This window comes from Erinaceus europaeus, chromosome 10, assembly GCF_950295315.1.
Source record: "Erinaceus europaeus chromosome 10, mEriEur2.1, whole genome shotgun sequence".
NCBI lineage: Eukaryota > Metazoa > Chordata > Mammalia > Eulipotyphla > Erinaceidae > Erinaceus > Erinaceus europaeus.
The window spans coordinates 102,557,732-102,575,209 of NC_080171.1; the positions used below are offsets into that span (position 1 = coordinate 102,557,732).

General features: G+C 45.0%; 1 protein-coding gene and 1 non-coding gene across 2 annotated transcripts in view; one reads left to right on the plus strand and one right to left on the minus strand.

The window, feature by feature from the left end:
• GPR107 (G protein-coupled receptor 107) overlaps positions 1–17,478 on the plus strand; it is a 352,434-nt gene that overhangs the window by 245,945 nt on the left and 89,011 nt on the right. The gene's annotated exons all lie outside the window — the stretch shown is intronic.
• LOC132541148 (small nucleolar RNA U13) lies at positions 11,849–11,952 on the minus strand. Its single transcript, XR_009552317.1, has one exon. It is a non-coding gene; the product is annotated as a small nucleolar RNA U13 (small nucleolar RNA).

Sequence of the window (17,478 nt, forward strand, 5' to 3'; positions counted from 1 at the left end):
TAGGGATCTATCGATCTATCTATCTAATATAAAATAAGTAGGGACCAGGCAGTTATACATCCAGTTGAATGCCCCTGTTACAATGCACCAGGACACAGACTCCAGACCCCACCTGCAGGGGGAAAGCTACGCAAACAGCAAAGCAGCATTGCAGGTCTCTCTCCTTTTCTATCTCCTTCCCTCTTGATTTCTTTATCTCTGCATTATTTTTTTAAAGAATCTTTTATTTATTTTTTTTAATTATCTTTATTTATTGGATAGAGACAGCCAGAAATCAAGAGGGTGACAAAGAGGGAGAGAGACAGAGAGACACCTGCACTACTTGCAAAGCTTTCCTCCTGCAGGTGGGGACTGGGGGCTTGAACCTGGGTTCTTGCGCATTGTAATACGTGCGCTCAACGAGAAGCGCCACCACCCGGCCCCTATTTATTTTATTTTATTTTATTCCCTTCAATCTTTTTTTAAAATTTTTAAAATTATTTTTATTTATTTATTTGGATAGAGACAGCCGGAAATCGACAGGGAAGGGGGTGATAGGGAAAGAGACAGAGAGACACCTGCAGACCTTCTTCACCACTTGTGAAGCTTTCCCCCTGCAGGGGGGGGCCAGGGACTCGAACCCAGGTCCTTGCACACTGTAACATATGCACTCAACCAGGTGTGCCATCACCTGGCCTATTTATTTCATTTTAATAAGAGAGATATAGAAAAAAAACCCAGAGCACTGCTCAGCTCTGGTTTACTGTGGTACAGCGGATTGAATTTGGTACTTCAGAGCCTCTTTGCATAACCATTATGCTATTTCCTCCCCTCTCAGCCTCTCTCTCTATCCAATAAATTATATATATATATAATTACACTAGATCTTTTTTTTTTTTTAAGACAGCAGAGAGGCCACACTAGGATCCAAAAGCAGGTTATGTCCCTGAGGTGCAGAGTAGAACTACAGTGAAGAAAGTTAAACTTTCCAATGGATGTATTTATACATCACTTTAGTGAGCAACCTAATAAAAAAGCAAACCTATGCTTCGACAACTTATCACTTCCTTCTAATAAGTAGGTTAGAACAAAATATAAACGCAATGCTTTGTCATTTCTCCAATGACCAGTTATAACTTCAAGTCAGTGCAACCTATTATGCACCCTATTAACACTTTTTTTATAACAAGTCATTGTTAATCTGACAGAAAATCTCTCTTTTGACTCTGACTGTGCAGGCTAGCATTGAATCCTACCTATTCTGTGGCTTCAGAGGTTGTGCGATGGGTGGAATGCAAAACTAGTTTGCATGGATATGAGTTTGATCCCTGGCTCCATGGATGTCAGAGTGATGCTGTTTCTCTCATAAATAATTTTTTTTTTAACCAGAGCACTGCAGGGCAGGGGTACATAGCATAACAGTTATGCAAAGAGATTTTCTTGCCTGAGGCTCCAAAGTCCCAGGTTCAATCCCCTTCACCACCATAAGCAAGAGCTGAGCACTGCTCTGGTTAAAACAAAAAAGAAAGAAAAAAGAAATGAACCAAAGCACTAAAGCTCAAAGACCAGCATAAGGGTCCTGGCTGGAGGCACCGGCTCCCCACCTGCAGGGGGTTGCTTCACGGCGGTGAAGCACGTCTGCAGGTGTCTTTCTCTCCCTCTCTCTGTCTTCCCCTCTTCTCAATTTCTGTCTGTCCTATCCAGCAACAACAACAGCAATAACAATAACCACAGTAACAATAATAACAACAACAAGGGTAACAAAATGGGAAAAATGGCCTCCAGGAGCAGTGGATTCGTAGTGTAGGCACTAAGCCCCAGCAATAACCCTGAGGCAAAATAGATAATTATTTAATTAAAATAAAAAATTTTAAACTATCACATTTTGAAACAGATATTAACTTTGTTATGATCTTCTAATACTAAAGCTGAAAGCCCCAATCTAAATGCAATCCAGGACTGTAGAAAATAGCTCCCTGGGAGTCTGGAGGTAGTGCAGCGGGTTAAGCACACGTGGCGCGAAGCACAAGGACCGGCTTAAGAATCCCAGTTCGCCCCCGGCTTCCCACCTGCAGGGGAGTTGCTTCACAGGCTGTGAAACAGGTCTGCAGGTGTCTATCTTTCTCTCCCCCTCTCTGTCTTCCCCTCCTCTCTCCATTTCTCTCTGTTCTATCCAACACGATGACAATAATAACCACAAAAATGATAAAACAGCAAGGTCAACAAAAGAAAATAAATAATTAAAAGAAAAGAAAAAGATGTTGCTCTTAAAAGGAAAAAAATAGCTCCCTACTGTATGGGGTGCCTGCTTGGACCTACAGTAGCCCAGGTTTTAATCTGGCACTACAAGGGTGGGGGGCTTCACTGTTTGCGTGTCTCTCCCCCTCTGTCTGTCTTCCTGTCTCTTTCTCTCTCTGACACAAAAATAAAAATAAGTAAAATAAAAACAAATGAACCCAATAAAGCCATAGCAAGTAACGTTTTCAGATTATTTTTACTGCTTTACAGCTGCACAGTAACTTGCCGATATTTCATGATTTCTCACAAATTTCCTAGAATATGAACATTTACACCTATAGAGGTGTGTGTGTGAGAGAGAGGAAAAGAGAAAGAGAGAGAGAGAGAGAGAGAGATGCTACAAAGCAGGATGTGGTTTGAAAGCAGTCCTTTAATGTAAAGTGCATGTTAGCAATCTGTAGGGTTTTTATTTTGTTGTTGTTATTACTTTTTCCTTTTCATCATCAGTCATTTAACAGTGGTTTACAAAATTATAATAGTCCAGGGGTATGTTCCCACCTCCACATTTGTTTGTGTACAATTCACCACACCCACCAGCCCAATCCTGTGCCCCCAACTTCCTTCTGATAATCATCATAGAGCTTATCAAGTCTAAGAGATGCTTGTAAAGACTGTAGGTTTCTTTTTGTTCTTGCTTTGTTTTAATATATTAAAGAGGAACATAGAAGGAGAGAGTGAAAAAGAGAACCAGACATCACTCTGGCACATGGGCTGCCAGGGATGGAACTCTGCATGTATCCATTACATCATACCATATCCTAGGCTGCTGTTTTGCTTTTAATATTTTATTTAGTTTTACTGTATTTATTTTTATAGTATTTATTTATTTTGGATAAAGACAGAGAAATTGAGATGGAAGAAGTAGATGGAGAGAGACACACCTGCAACACTGTTTCACTGCAGGTGGGGACTAGGACTGAAACCTAGATCCTTGCATACTGTAATGCGTACACTCACCAGGTACACCGCCACCCACCCCCAATATTTTATTTATTTTCTATGAGAGAGACACAGGGAGGAAAATACACATTAGGAGTCAGAGGGACTACAGCACTGCTTAGCTCTAGCTTATGATGGTGCTGGAATTGAACCTGAGGCCTTGAGCCTCAGGCATGAGCATCTTAAGCATAACCAATATACTGGTTCCCCAGTCATTATTATTATTATTATTTATTATTATTATAGTCTTCCTGGACTATTGCTAAAGAACTAAAATGTGTAAAACCTGGTGTTTCCAACCATCTATGCAAGCTGCAACCACCTGTTAGAAATAGCTCATGACCACCCAAACCATAGCTCCATCTCTCTCCATCAAGAAGCCTGAATCTGCCAAATCCGGCTTGAGCACCCCATCATTATCTCATTACACATGTGCACTATCCCAAAGCCACCATTCAAGGCAAACCCTCAATCACTACCCTGAGCCTGGCTGCCCAAAGCAGCCACATCCCCAAGGCTCTCGACTCCCACAACTGAAGGCTTATTTATTTGACTCTCTTATTTGAAATAAGAACTTGAGTTTGACCCCCAGCATGGCACGTGCCAGAGTGCTGCTGGTTCTCTTCAGCTGCTCTCCCTCCTCTCTGATAAACAAATAACAACACAATGCAACTTGTACCCTTAAGCATCTTGGTTTTTTACCTTAAAACCAGATTTTGCACTTCTCTTGGTGCAAATAATGTATTCTAGACTTCCCTTCTATTAATCTCTTGATAAGAGCCATTCCAGAGAAAAGGCTGATATGCTCATGGGATGGCTTTTTGTTTGTTTGTTTGTTTGTTTTGGTTTTTCTTAACTCTTCACTGACATACATACATAAAAAATATGTTTTAAAAGAAAGAAAGAGGGGCCAGGAAGTGGTACACTGGTTGAGTTACAATGCTCGGGTTTGAGCCTGGTCCCCACCTGCGCACGGACATCAGGAAAGGTTTGTAAGTGGTAAAGCAGGGCTGCAGGTGTCTCTCTTCTCCGACCCTCTCAAATTCTGGCTGTCTCTATCCAATAAATAAAGATAATAAAAATTATTTAAATAAAATAAGAAGAAAGAGAGAAGAGGAGGAAAACGGAGAAGAGACCGCAGCACCGAAGCTTCCATAAGTGCAGTGGGGGTGGGGGTGGGGGTTGGGGGTGGGGGGGTGTTGGCCTTGAACCTGGATCTTACATATAGCAAAGCAACAAAGCAATACGCTATCCAAATGAGCTATTTCACTGCCCTGCTTGTTTTGTTTTGTTTGAAGATTTATCTTACTTCACGAGAAAATGAGAAAAGAAAAGAGGAGAAGTAAGGGCAGTGCTCCAGTATGCACAGTGCTGGGGAATCCCAACTGAGGTCCTTACGCGTCTGAGTCCAGAGGTCAACTACTGTGCTATCTCATCTCCTAGGCCAATCAATTCAGTTTCACAGCTCCTTCCTCTTACATTCCTCTCCATCATTCTACACCCCCAAAAGAAAGGTACTGAAAATGCAGGCGAGTAGAATTGTTTTTTAAAAGATATATGCAGTTCTTTATATTCATGAGAGAGACACACACTAAGAAAAGACCAGAACACTGCTCAGCTCTTGGCATAAGATGGTGCTGGGGGGTGAGCTGAGGATCTCAGGTACACAAATTCTGTGCTCCAGCACAATGGGCTATTCCCTGGCTCAGTGAGTACTGCCACTTTATTTTAAAAACGGGTATATGTAAGCATCAACTTCAATTTTGAGTTCCTCTAGACATAGAGAGTGTTTATAAAATAAAGTGTCTTAGGGAGCCAGCTGGTGGTGCAGCGGGCGGAAAGCACACAGACATCAGGATCCTAGTTCGAGCCCCCAGCTTCCCACCTGCAAGGGAGTCGCTTCACAGGCGGTGAAACAGGTCTGCAGGTGGCTCTCTTTCTCTCCCCCTCTGTCTTCCCTTCCTCTTTCGATTTCTCTCTGTCCTATCCAACAACAATGACAGCAATAACAACAACAATAATAATAACAACGACGATAAACAAGAGCAACAAAAGGGAAAAATTAAAAATAAAGTTTCCTTCAAAAAAAAAAATGAAGGGGGGGAGTAGCGCAGCGGGTTAAGCGCACGTGGCGCAAGGCGCAAGGACCCTCATAAGGATCCCGGTTCGAGCCCCCGGCTCCCTACATGTAGGGGAGTCGCTTTACAGGCGGTGAAGCAGGTCTGCAGGTGTCTATCTTTCTCTCCCCCACTCTGTCTTCCCCTCCTCTCTCCATTTTCTCTGTCCTATCCAACAACGACATCAATAACAACAATAATAACTACAACAATAAAAACAACAAAGGCAACAAAAGGGAATAAATAATTATTTAAAAAGTGAAGGGGGTCGGGTTAAGCACAGCAAGTTAAGTGCACATGGCATGAAACTCGAGGACCGGCTTAAGGATCCCAGTTCGAGCCCCCGGCTCCCCACCTGCAGGGGGGTCGCTTCACAAGCAGTGAAGCAGGTCTGCAGGTGTCTATCTTTCTCTCCCCACCTCTGTCTTGTCTTCCTTTCTCCATTTTTCTCTGTCCTATCCGGCAACAACATCAATAACAATAACCACAACAATGATAAAAACCAAGGGCAACAAAAAAGGAAAATAAATAAAATATTAAAAAAATAAGTGAAGTGTCTTAATTTAAGGCCGGCTTGACTTCAGGATTTGGTATTAATAACAGTAGCTGCTCCACGCCTAAGGAGTGGTTATGTAAAAACAATTAAAGCCAAGAAAAATAAATGAAGGGAAGGACGCACTGGGTTTCATAGTTGGCATGACCCTGTTTTCTTTAGAAGTGAGAGATCTCGGCCTCTGCTCAGACAGCAACCACCACCCCACACTTTCTCCCCCACACCCTTTGCAAATGGAATTCTGAAAGGAGGCACTTCCAGGTTCGCAGTGGGAACGTCTCAGAGTAGTGATTGAAATTTCACCCACTCCTCCCCTCTGGACACTGCACTGCCCCTCCCTTGTCCAATGATTTCCCGGGGAATCCGGAGGCAAGCAGGGAAGCCAGCTCCAGCTTTCAGCCCAGCAGCCTAGGCTCCCCGGGGCTGACCCCTGTTCGCCCACCCACCCCTGGTTTACCCAGGTTGGGGGCCTCCGCTCAGCGCCCCTCTGCCCGCCTTCCCCATTTTAACTGTTTCCTCTGAGCAGTGGGAGAACGAGTTACCCCAATACCTCTTCCTGGAGGTGATAACATACTGAGCACCCCAACTCCGATTTCGGTCCCCTCCAGGTCAAACGCCGCAGTCCCCACATCGAGTACCTGATCTCAGCTGCACCTCGAGAACAAGTGCGCCCTAATTCACCACCGATCAAAAGTCCTCATCCGCCAGTGGGAAGACAACCCTTTCTCGACCCTAAACCCCAAAAGTCAAACCCTCTGACCGGTCCCGCGGAGACCGCCCCGCCCCCGGGAGAGGAGCCCGATGAGCCCGCACCTCCACCGGGAGCAGCAGCGCCAGAACTCGGCAGAGGGGTGTCTGCAGATAGAGCGCAGAGGGAAAATCTGGGGGCCTCCACGCCCCCATCGGAGGGGGTCTGCCGCGCAGGGTCGCGCGACCAGGGGGATTAAGCCGCTTCCTCCGGGCGCCGGAGACAGGGAGGCCCCCTGCCCAGGCCGCGGGGGCCACCCAGATCTGAGCCCCCCGACCAGGCCGCCGGGGACCCCCACCAGCTGCCCTCGCCTCGGGAGGACGAATCGGGCTTGCACCGCCGGCTCGAGCCCAGGCCGCCGAAGGGCACTCGCACCCGCGCCTCCTCCCCAGGCCGCAGGGACTCCGACCCGACCGCGACCGCCTCCCCGGAGCAGCCCGGCCCGCGCCCCCTCCCCAGGCCGCGGGTAGACTCCGCGCGCCCGGCGGGCCGGCCCCTCACTCACCCACAGCTCAGTGCCCCAGCTCATGGTGCAGGGGGCGGGAAGGGGCGCGCCGCGCGGCTGGCGCGGCTCTCCGGTCCCCCTCCGCGGCGATCCCTTCGCCCCTGGAGATCCCTGCGGCCGAGGGGAGCCTGTGCCCACGCGCCCGCCGCTGCCTTCGGCTTGTGGCTGCGCGCCCTCGTTCTCGCCGCAGCTCCTCTAGCCCGTTGCTCCCGAGCAAAATGGCCCGAGGAAGCAGCAGCCACGGCCGCCGCAGCGCCCGCCAGTCAGCCCGCCCGCCCCACACCCGACAGCGAGAGGGGGAGCGCAGGGCGGGGCGCGGGGGGCGGGAGGGGGCGGGCCCGGCCTGACAGCTCGCGCACGCGCGCACGCGCCCCTCCCCGCCCCCCAGGCCCAACGCTGGGCGGCCCGGGGTCCGGAAGGACGCGGGAGAGGTGGGGGTGTGCAGTGCCGGATTCCGGGCTGTCCCCTTCCCAGACGGGCTTTACTTATTAGCCAGCGCACGCTCTCCTCCCGGGACAGGCACTCGCCTTGGAGCGCCGGCGACCCGGGTGACCACCAGAGGCCCGGCGGCGCCTGACACCCCCCACCCCCGCAGCTCTCACGCCCCCTGCAGTCCGCCCGGGGGCTGCTTTCCCGCCATCCGGAGAAGCGGGCCCAGGAAGCCCCGCAGCCTTCCGCGAAGGTTCTGGGGCCCTGGCCAAAATAGTGACCGAGCAGCTGAGAGTGGCTGCCAGGAGGCATCCATGGACGCACAACCAGTGGTTTCGAATCTCTGAAACCGGTGATTTCCAACTAGTTCGGCCAAGAAAGGCTCAAAAGCGAATTCCAGTTACAACGAGAAGCTCTCACAGTATTTCCTCCTAATCTGGCCTCCCGCCCTTGCTAGCCCTGTGGCCCCGGACAATGATTCCACCTGTCTATTGAAACTCAGAGCCCAGCCTGTCAAATGGAAGGGACATGCCCAGCTCACAGTGTGCTGCTGGGTCCAGGAGGGGAGCACCTGCTAGCTAGCCTGTTCTTCGCGTGATGAACAGAGAGCTCACTTTCAAGCAGACCCTAATACCCTTTCTCTGTGTTCCAAAAGTCTACATAAATAATTACAACCAGCCATAGAGAAATTTTGGATTTCCAACTCTTTCAACCGTTAGGCCTTTCCTCTCCACTTTTCTTTCTCCCTCATTCAGTGCCACTGACTTTTCTGAGCAACTAACTATGGATTCCTAAAATAGGGCTCACTATAGAAAACATTTAGGAATGAGATGTTGCACCAAAGTACAAGACTCTGGGGTGGGTGGGTGAGGAGAATACAGGTCCAAAAAGGATGACAGAGGACCTAGTGGGGGTTGTATTGTTATGTGGAAAACCGAGAAATGTTATGCATGTACAAACTGTTGTATTCACTCTCAGATGTAAAACTTTAGTCCCCCAATAAAGAAATTTAAAAAAAAAAGAAAATATTTAAGAATGAGATCTCTCCAATATCTACCACCCCAGCCTTAGTTGGTTTATCGCCGCTCAGGGCTGTGAAAGGGTGGAGTTGAAAAACCCTTGCAGATAAACCTCCAAGTCCACTTCCTTTGTTGGACAGAGTGACCATAAATCTAAACTGTCAAAACTGTTTGGGTCTGTCTTTTTTCAGTTACAAGTCCTCATCCTTCTTGTTTTTACTGGGTGTGTTTGAATATTTTGCTTTTGCAGTTACCAGGCCTGGAAACTTTACACCAGAGACTGTTAGATATATAACCATCAGGTCCAGCCAGCCTCTTACCTCCCAAGGCAGCTAACTTGGAGGGGTTAAAATTCAAACAATGAAAAAAAAATTCAAACAATGCTGCACAGCCTAATTTGCTGTTTGGATGTGTTAGGATGTGATATGTAAGTTATTTAGGAAGGCCCTGCCTCAATAATCAATCTCCCTGCAAAGGTTTGGACATTTTTTTATTATGACTTTAGAATCATGCATGTGCTCCCAGCCACCAACCTTTTCATTCCTGAAAGGGACAGACACTAAAACACTGCATCACCATCCATGGAGTTTCCCTTGATTCGAGGCTCAAATCCAGAGCCTCTCTCATGGTAAAGACATGTGCTCTACTGGGTGAACTGGCTTTCAATCCCCAAGATTTGAATATAGCTCTGCCTAATACATAATGATCTAATATAAGTACAGTGATCTAATCATGATGGAGTTAGTGGAGACTTCTAAAAAAAAATGTAACCACTTGTGAAACTATGCTAATCAGGAGGAAAACAACCTGCTGCTGAAAAGAAGAAGGGGAAGGTAAAAAATTGGGGGTCAGTGGCACACCTAGTTAAGCACACATGTTATAGTGTGCAAGGACCTGGGTTCAAGCCCTCAGGCCCCACCTGCAGGGGAGAAGCCTCAGGAGTGTGAAGCAGGGCTGCTGGTGTCTCTCTGTCTCTCTCTCCCCCCCTTCCTCTCAATTTCTGGCTATCTCTAGCTAATAAATAAATAAAGATAATGTGGTCTGGGAGGTGGCTCAGTGGATAAAGCATTGGATTCTCAACCATGAGGTTCCAAGTTCAATCCCCGGCAGCACATGTACCAGAGTGATGTCTGGCTCTTTCTCTCTGTCCTCCTATCACTCTCATGAATAAATAAATAAATAAATAAATGTTTAAAAATAAATAAATAAATATAAGGAAAAAAATTAAAGAAAAATGGGACAGCAGAAGAAAAAACAACAATACAAAGGCCACATAAAGATGAAAACTTTTAAGATGAGTAAGCAGGAAATAGTTATAAGAACCCATTAAAAGCCACAGTAGCAGAACAATCTGGAACTTAGTTCTCATAGCACACTCCAAATATCTTTAACTTCATTAAATGTGTATGGTAACTTTAAAAGTTTTGAAAAATGTCAAGGATCTTAAGACAAAATTCCAAATCTGTATAAATACTGGAATTATCCAGGGGGATCTGTCTGGGTTATATATACTTGCTTTACTTCAGCGGCATCTAGAGAACAGACAACATATATAAAGTGGTCCAGGAGGTGGCACAGTGGATATGGCATTGGACTCTCATGCCTGAGGTCCTGAGTTTGATCCCTGGCAGCACATGTATCAGGGTGAAGTCTGGTTATTTCTCTCTCTCCTCCTCTTGTTCTCATTAATAAATAATAAAATATTTTTAATTTACACTAAATAATCTGATCATATGAAAATTATTAGCACTGAAATATGCTATCTGGACAAATAAGAGAGCCCCCTACAGGCTGAAGCCTTGTTGCAGTCAAACAATCTATTAAGGCTTGGGGAGACAATTCTAATCCTGCTTGCAATTAATAAATGTACAATTCAGGGACTTAGGTGTACAGATATCTCTATCTACCTGTTTCAAAGGAGGTAGAGTTTGTAATTGTTAAGTTGGGGGGGGAACGTCCTGCTGTTCTATTATTTATTAGATGTGTGGACTACCAGTAAGATACCTAAACTCTCTTTCATTTTCTTCATTACTGTAACTGGGATCTCCTTTAAGGTACAAGGCTGAAATGAGGGAACTGCAAGTAGACACAGGCTTTGTAGCCCTGCAGCCAGAGTTTGATTGAATTACTTTGCTTCCCTATTCCTTGGTCTTCTTTATAAAATAGAGGTGGGGGAACACCCAAAACTTACTCCAAGTGTTACTGCAAAGATTAAGTGAAAGTATACACAGACACACAGACACACACACACACACACACCATGAGCACCAGTTCCCTTCCCTTTTGTTTTCTGGGAGTCTGTACTATATCAAAGAAAACAATCTTTTTGTTTTTAACTTTTTTTTCTTAGTGATTTAATATTAATTTGTAAAATTACATGTCAACAGGGGTATAATTCCATACTGTTACCACCAGAGCTCTGAATCCCCAAAACCCTTATTGTAAGCTACAGCAGTTTTTCCAAGAAAATAATCTTTTAAACAATAATGTAGCAAAGCAGTTTTCTTGAACTACAGTTGATTGGTTATCGATGAACAACTACTGAAATTCTCAAGGTTTTTCTCCTTTAAAATACTTTTCATCAGTTCTGAGCTTTAAATCGCCCATTTGTTTAGCATGCAAGCTACTGACTAAGGCTCCAGGAAAGCAGTCAAGTGGAAAAAGTTGGAGTGTGATAAAAGAGGGGATTCTCTGTTGAGTTGAGTCTTAAAAAAAACAGCAACTAGTTTTTGTGCCTGATAATGGCATTCCCCTGAAGGGCTACAAAGACCTGCATAAATTCAAGAACTGGTGATCCTGGGGCTGAACAATTAGCACACTATTTCACCAAACTGAGGAGAAGTTCATTTGTAGCTTTTCTCCAACCAAGGACTTTAAGATGTGTTAAGACTCAATGTTTCCATGGTCACTCTGCTAGAAGGCACCACTAGGGGGCAGTCAAATAGCTCACTTGGTGTTGCTTTGCCAAGAGATGACCCAGGTTCAAGCCCCACACCCACTGTGTTGAAGGAAGCTGGTGCTGTGGTCTCTTACTCTCTCTTTTTTAAAGTAATTTTTAAAATTTTTTTGAAGATTTTAATTATTTATGAAAAAGATAGGAGAGAGAAAGAACCAGACATCACTCTGGCACATGTGCTGCCAGGGATCGGATTCCGGACCTCATGCTTGAGAGTCCAAAGCTTTATCACTGCGCCACCTTCCGGACCACTAATTTTTTTATTAATTTTATTATTTTTTATTTTTTTATTAATTTTTTCTTCATGTCAGACGGGTAATGTGCCAATGTCGTGACAAGGTTTGTGGGTGGCACACCTCACTCAGTCGCATGATAACCCAATCATCACGCTTATGAACTACAAAAGGATCTATTAATTTTATTTTTGAGAGAGATGCAGAGAGAGAGAGAGACACAGAGAAACAGCAGAGCACTGCTCAGCTCTGGCTTATGGTGGTGCGGGGGGATTGAACCTGGGACTTAGGAGCCTCAGGCATGAGAGTCTGTTTGCATAACCATTATACTGTCTCCCCCACCCTCTCTCCCTTTTTAATCTTTATTTATTTATTGGATAGCGAAATAGCTAGAAATTAAGAGGGAAGGGGGAGATAGAGAGGGAGAGAGACAGAGAGACACCTGCAGCACTGCTTCACCACTCGCAAAGCTTTTCCCCTACAGGTGGGGACTGGGGGCTCGAATGCAGGTCCTTGCACAGTGTAACATGTGTGCTCAACCAGGTGCACCACCACTTGGCCCCCCTTTTAGTCTCTATAGATTGAAAGAAGCAGAGCTTCTCTTTCTTTATAAAACAAAAGACAAAACAAAAATTTAAAAAAAGAAAGAAAGAAACACCACTGACCATCCCTTTTGCCCCAAGTCAAAGCATTTCACTAGTCAAAGCACTTCACTAGTTGTTCATAGATAGCCAATCAACTGTAATTCAAGCAAACTGCTTCGCTGCATCATTCTGTAAAGGATTGTTTTCCATGATGTCTGACTCTAGAATCTTCTTTCAGGCAATGACTGGCCTTTGGTTCCCAGTTGTATTTTTTAATAGTTTTATTAAGTAATTTAATCATTTATTGGATAGGAAAATTGAGAGTAGAGTGAAAAAGAAAGATACCTGCAACCCTGCTTCACCACTTGTGAAGCTTTTGCTCTGCAGGTGGGGGCTAGGGGCTTGAACTCAGGTCCTTGAGCATTATAACAAGTGTACTCAACCACCACCACACGCTCCCCACCCCCCCCAGTTGTATTTATAGAGGATTTTGGTCTTTATTTTTCAACAGCTGCCTTAAATACTAATTGGTTATAAGGGAAATTACACCCAGTATTCACTTTGGGGAAGGTAACACAAAAAGAAGTCAAAAGGTACTAAACTAAACTATATTCAAAATTGTTTTATTTAGGCATCTACACACACAGAAAGATGGTTAATACATGAGGGACACTTGACTATGACAAGAGAACTCAATCACCCAACTCTTTCTCTTTCTCTCTCTTTTATTTATTTATTTTTTATCAGAGCACTGCTTAGCTCTGGTTTATGGTGATGTGGGGGATTGAATCTGGGACTTCGGAGCCTCAGGCAGGAGTGTCTCTTTGCATAACCATTATACTATCTACCCCCACTTCACCCAACTCTCAATCAAAGGCATTGAATGAAACATCAACTTTATCTTTAAAATAAATAAATAAATATTCATGAGAGAGAACAGAGTGATAGAGAACCAGAACATCACTCTGGCACATGCTATACTGGGGCTTGAACTTGGGATCTCACATTTGAAAATCCAACACTTTATCTACTGTGCCACCTCCTGGGCTTCAAGACCACTCCTATGTATATATCCAAAGGACATGAGAACACCACGTCAAAGATATATATGCACCACTATGTTCATAGCTGCATGACAATAGCCAGTATATCAAAGCAACCAAATGTGCATTGACAGATGACTGAATAGTGAAGTTATGTGATACATACTCAGTGGACGACTCTACTACTCTGCAATTAAAAAGAGATGATGGGAGTCGGGCAGTAGCACAGCAGGTTAAGCACACATGGCACAAAGTGCAAGGACAGGCATAAGGATTCCGGTTCAAGCCCTGGCTCCCCACCTGCAGGGGAGTCGTTTCACAATCCGTGAAACAGATCCGAAGGTGTCTGTCTTTCTCTCCCCCTCTCTGTCTGACCCTCCTCTCTCCATTTCTCTCTGTCCTTTCCAACACAACTACATCAATAACAACAACAACAACAATAACTACAACAATAAAACTACAAGGGCAACAAAAGGGAATAAATAAATATTTATAAAAAAGAGAGAGATGATATTGTGTCCTTCGGGATATAATGGATGGAACTGGAGGTAAAAATGTGTAGTGAAGTAAGGAAGGAAGTGAAAGACAATTATAGGATGGTTTCATCCTTATGTGCAATATAGAGAACTGAAACACATGAACTTGCAAAGGAAAAAAAAAAGCCTGTTTCTAAGACTTTGAAAGAACTATGGTGGTTTGGGATGGGTGGGGTTGGGGGCAAAAAATTTGGTGGAGGGTGTGGTTAGGACTATACCCCTGGGGTCAGGTGGTGGCGCACTGGGTTAAGTGCACACATTACAGTATGCAAGGACCCAGGTTTAAGCCCCTGGTCCCCACCTGCAAGGGAAAAGTTTCATGAGTGGTGAAGTAGGGCTACAGGTATCTCTCTGTTTTTTTTTTTTTTTTTAATAGAGCACTTCTTCTTCTTCTAGCTTTTGCCCTTCTTCCGTAGCCAGTCAACAGCATCAGGTTGAGACTGATGTAAAGTTTTGAGACGTCCTCTGAATCTGGAGAGGTGGCAGTCGTTGACTATGTGGGTCATAGTCTGTCTGTAGCCGCAGGGGCAGTTCGGGTCGTCTCTGGCTCCCCAGCGATGGAACATAGCGGCGCACCGGCCATGGCCTGTTCGATAGCGATTGAGGAGGGCCCAATCATAACGTGCTAGGTCAAAGCTGGGTTGACACTTGCAGGGGTCTGTGATGAGGTGTTTGTTCTTTACCTCAGCTGACTGCCAACTCTGAGCACTGATCAACTGATCAGCTCTGGCTTATGGTGGTGCAGGGAATTGAACCTGGGACTTCAGAACCTCAAGAATGAGAGTCTGTTTGCATAACCATTGTGATACCTACCTCTGCCCTTGTTTTCGCCGGGCTATGTTGTTTTCGCCGGGCTGGCTTCACAGGCGGGTAACAGACGACCAGGGACTCATGGTTGAGCTGTAGGCAGTATCTCTTTATTCATGCAGGACGCAGTACAACTAAGCCGAGCTAAGCTAAACTAAACTAAAGTACCCTAAAACTCACAATGCTGTCTTTATATGTACTTGCCAAGTAGGGTGGAAACAGGATGTGACATAGAGAGGGTGGACAGAAAAGTGACTGGTGAAAATCAGGGTATGACAAGGAAAGGGGGTGGAGCAAAAACATATCATGAAACAGTGGGGATTGAACCAATGCCCTGCAGTGGTTATGTAAATAGAATACAGTAGTTATGTAAATAGAATACAGTGTTATGTAAATAGAATAGTGTTAAGCAGGGGGGATTAAAACCAAATGAAACAGAAGGGGTTTTTAAAAGCATACCAATATGCCCTCTCCCTCTCTATCTCCTCTCCCCTCTCAATTTATCTTTATCAATAATAAATAAATAAATAAATTTACATTTTTATTTATAAAATGGAAATATTGGCAAGAACATAGGACAAGAGGGGTGCAATTCCACACAATTCCCACTAGAACTCCATACCCAATCCCCTTAAAAGATTTCCTATTCTAGGGCAGGGGTAGATAACATAATAGTTATACAAACAGACTATCATGCCTGAAGCTTCGAAGTCCAAAGTTTAATCCCCTGACCACCATAAACCAGAGCTGACCAGTGCTCTGGTAAAAAAAAAAAAAAAAAATCTTTCCTATTCTTTATCCCTCTGGGAGTATGGACCCATGGACATTATGGTGTGCAGAAGGTGGAAGGTCTGCCTTCTGTAATTGCTTCCCCGCTGAACATGGGCATTGACAGGTTGCTCCATACTCTCTCTCTTTCCCTAGTGGGGAAGGGATCTGGAGAGGTGGGGCTCCAGGACACACTGGTGGACTTGTCTGCCCAGGGAAATCAGTTTGGCATCATGGTAGCATTTGGAACATGGTGACTGAAAAAGAGTTAGTATAGAAAGCAGAGGGAGTCCAGTGGTAGTGTATCAGGTTAAGCGCAGGTGATGCAAAGCACAAGGACAAGAGTAAAGATCCCGGTTCGAGCCCCTGGCTCCCCACCTGCAGGGGAGTTGCTTCACAGGCGGTGAAGCAGGTCTGCAGGTGTCTATCTTTCTCTCCTCCTCTCTGTCTTCCCCTCCTCTCTCCATTTTTCTCTGTCCTATCCAACAACAACAACATTAGTAACAACAACAATAATAACTAAAACAATAAAACAAGGACTACAAAAGGAAATAAATATTAAACAAAGATAGAAATCAGAGCAAATTGTTGACTAATTATGAACGTAAAGGCAAGAATATCATGGATGGAGATTTGGAGTGTCCATTTTGGAAAAAGCTAGTAGGTCTATTTTAGGTATATTCCAAGGAGCCCATGACTTTACTAGTTTTTACCTGATTCTGACAGCTAACATGCAGGTGGACCCAAGGTATTAGCTGGGGAGATGGTGTCATAGTTGAAAGAAGGGACTAGAAAGAGTAGCTCCCAAATATGGGGAAAGAATATAAATGTTGTTAACTGGGATCTCCTTTAAGGTACAAGTATTTCCTGATGCATTAGACATTAGACAAATGCAAAGCATTAGACAAAACCCCATTAATTTGATCTGGGGCCTATATTCTGTGCAGGAGTGCCGGGATAGCCTGAGGGTACTTCTTCCCGAGCTAGTGCTCTCTGGCTTGGAGAGAACTCAACTGGAGCCGATCTAGGCTGCTGCGTGGGAGAGGGATCAGGAACTCGTGCCACACTAACTTCCGCAGGAGATACACTCTGGAACTCTTGGAGCCGGAAAGCAATTTCCAAGTGTCTTTAATCAGAAGAGCAGCTGTTTTTATACTCTCCAAGTAGGGTGGAAACAGGATGTGATATAGAGAGGGTGGAGAGAAAAGTGACTGGTGAAAATCAGAGTGTGACAAGGAGGGGGCGGAACAGGTGAGAATCCTATCACTGAACCACCAATGCCCTGGAGGGAGTGCTTTATGTAAATGTAAAAGTGATTTATGTAAATAGACCAAAGCTTTGAATGGGATCAGTAAATCCCTGTATAGGCATATGGTTAAGCAGAAGCCAGGGGGAGGTGGCATACTACCCAACACATGAGCCTATGCAACCTCTGCATCCCTGTAGGTCTGAGCTCACATTCTGTGGTCACAGCTAGGAACATTCCAGGCTGCACTAATTTCAGAATCTTCTTCAAGTGGTAGAGTATGTTGTCTAATCTCCCTTCAGAGAATGGAACATTCCCTACCACTGTTGATTCACATTGAAGGCAAGGTCCAATAGGGGCCCACAAGGGGTTCATTATGTTGTTCCTGATGGAAATGACCAGTGACAGTGGAGAGAGACATCTGTTAGAGGTCTAGGCCCATCATGTCTGTGTGGGAATCCCAGGACTCCCTGACTAGGGCCCCAGGTGATGGGGTGGCCTGGTAATGATTAAAAAGCCATCATTAAAGTATGCCAGTCTGTTGCCCTTGTTCAGCTTTTGTAATTTTTAATTTGTCTGACAAGGTTTGCTTTGGAGTGATTGAGGAACATGTAATAAGGAGTCGGTGAGGAGGGATTCTAGGTCTAAGTAGAAACTATTTCATTAGGTACTTTATGGTGTCTTTTTTGGGTCTTTCTACTTGTTTGCTGTCATTTAT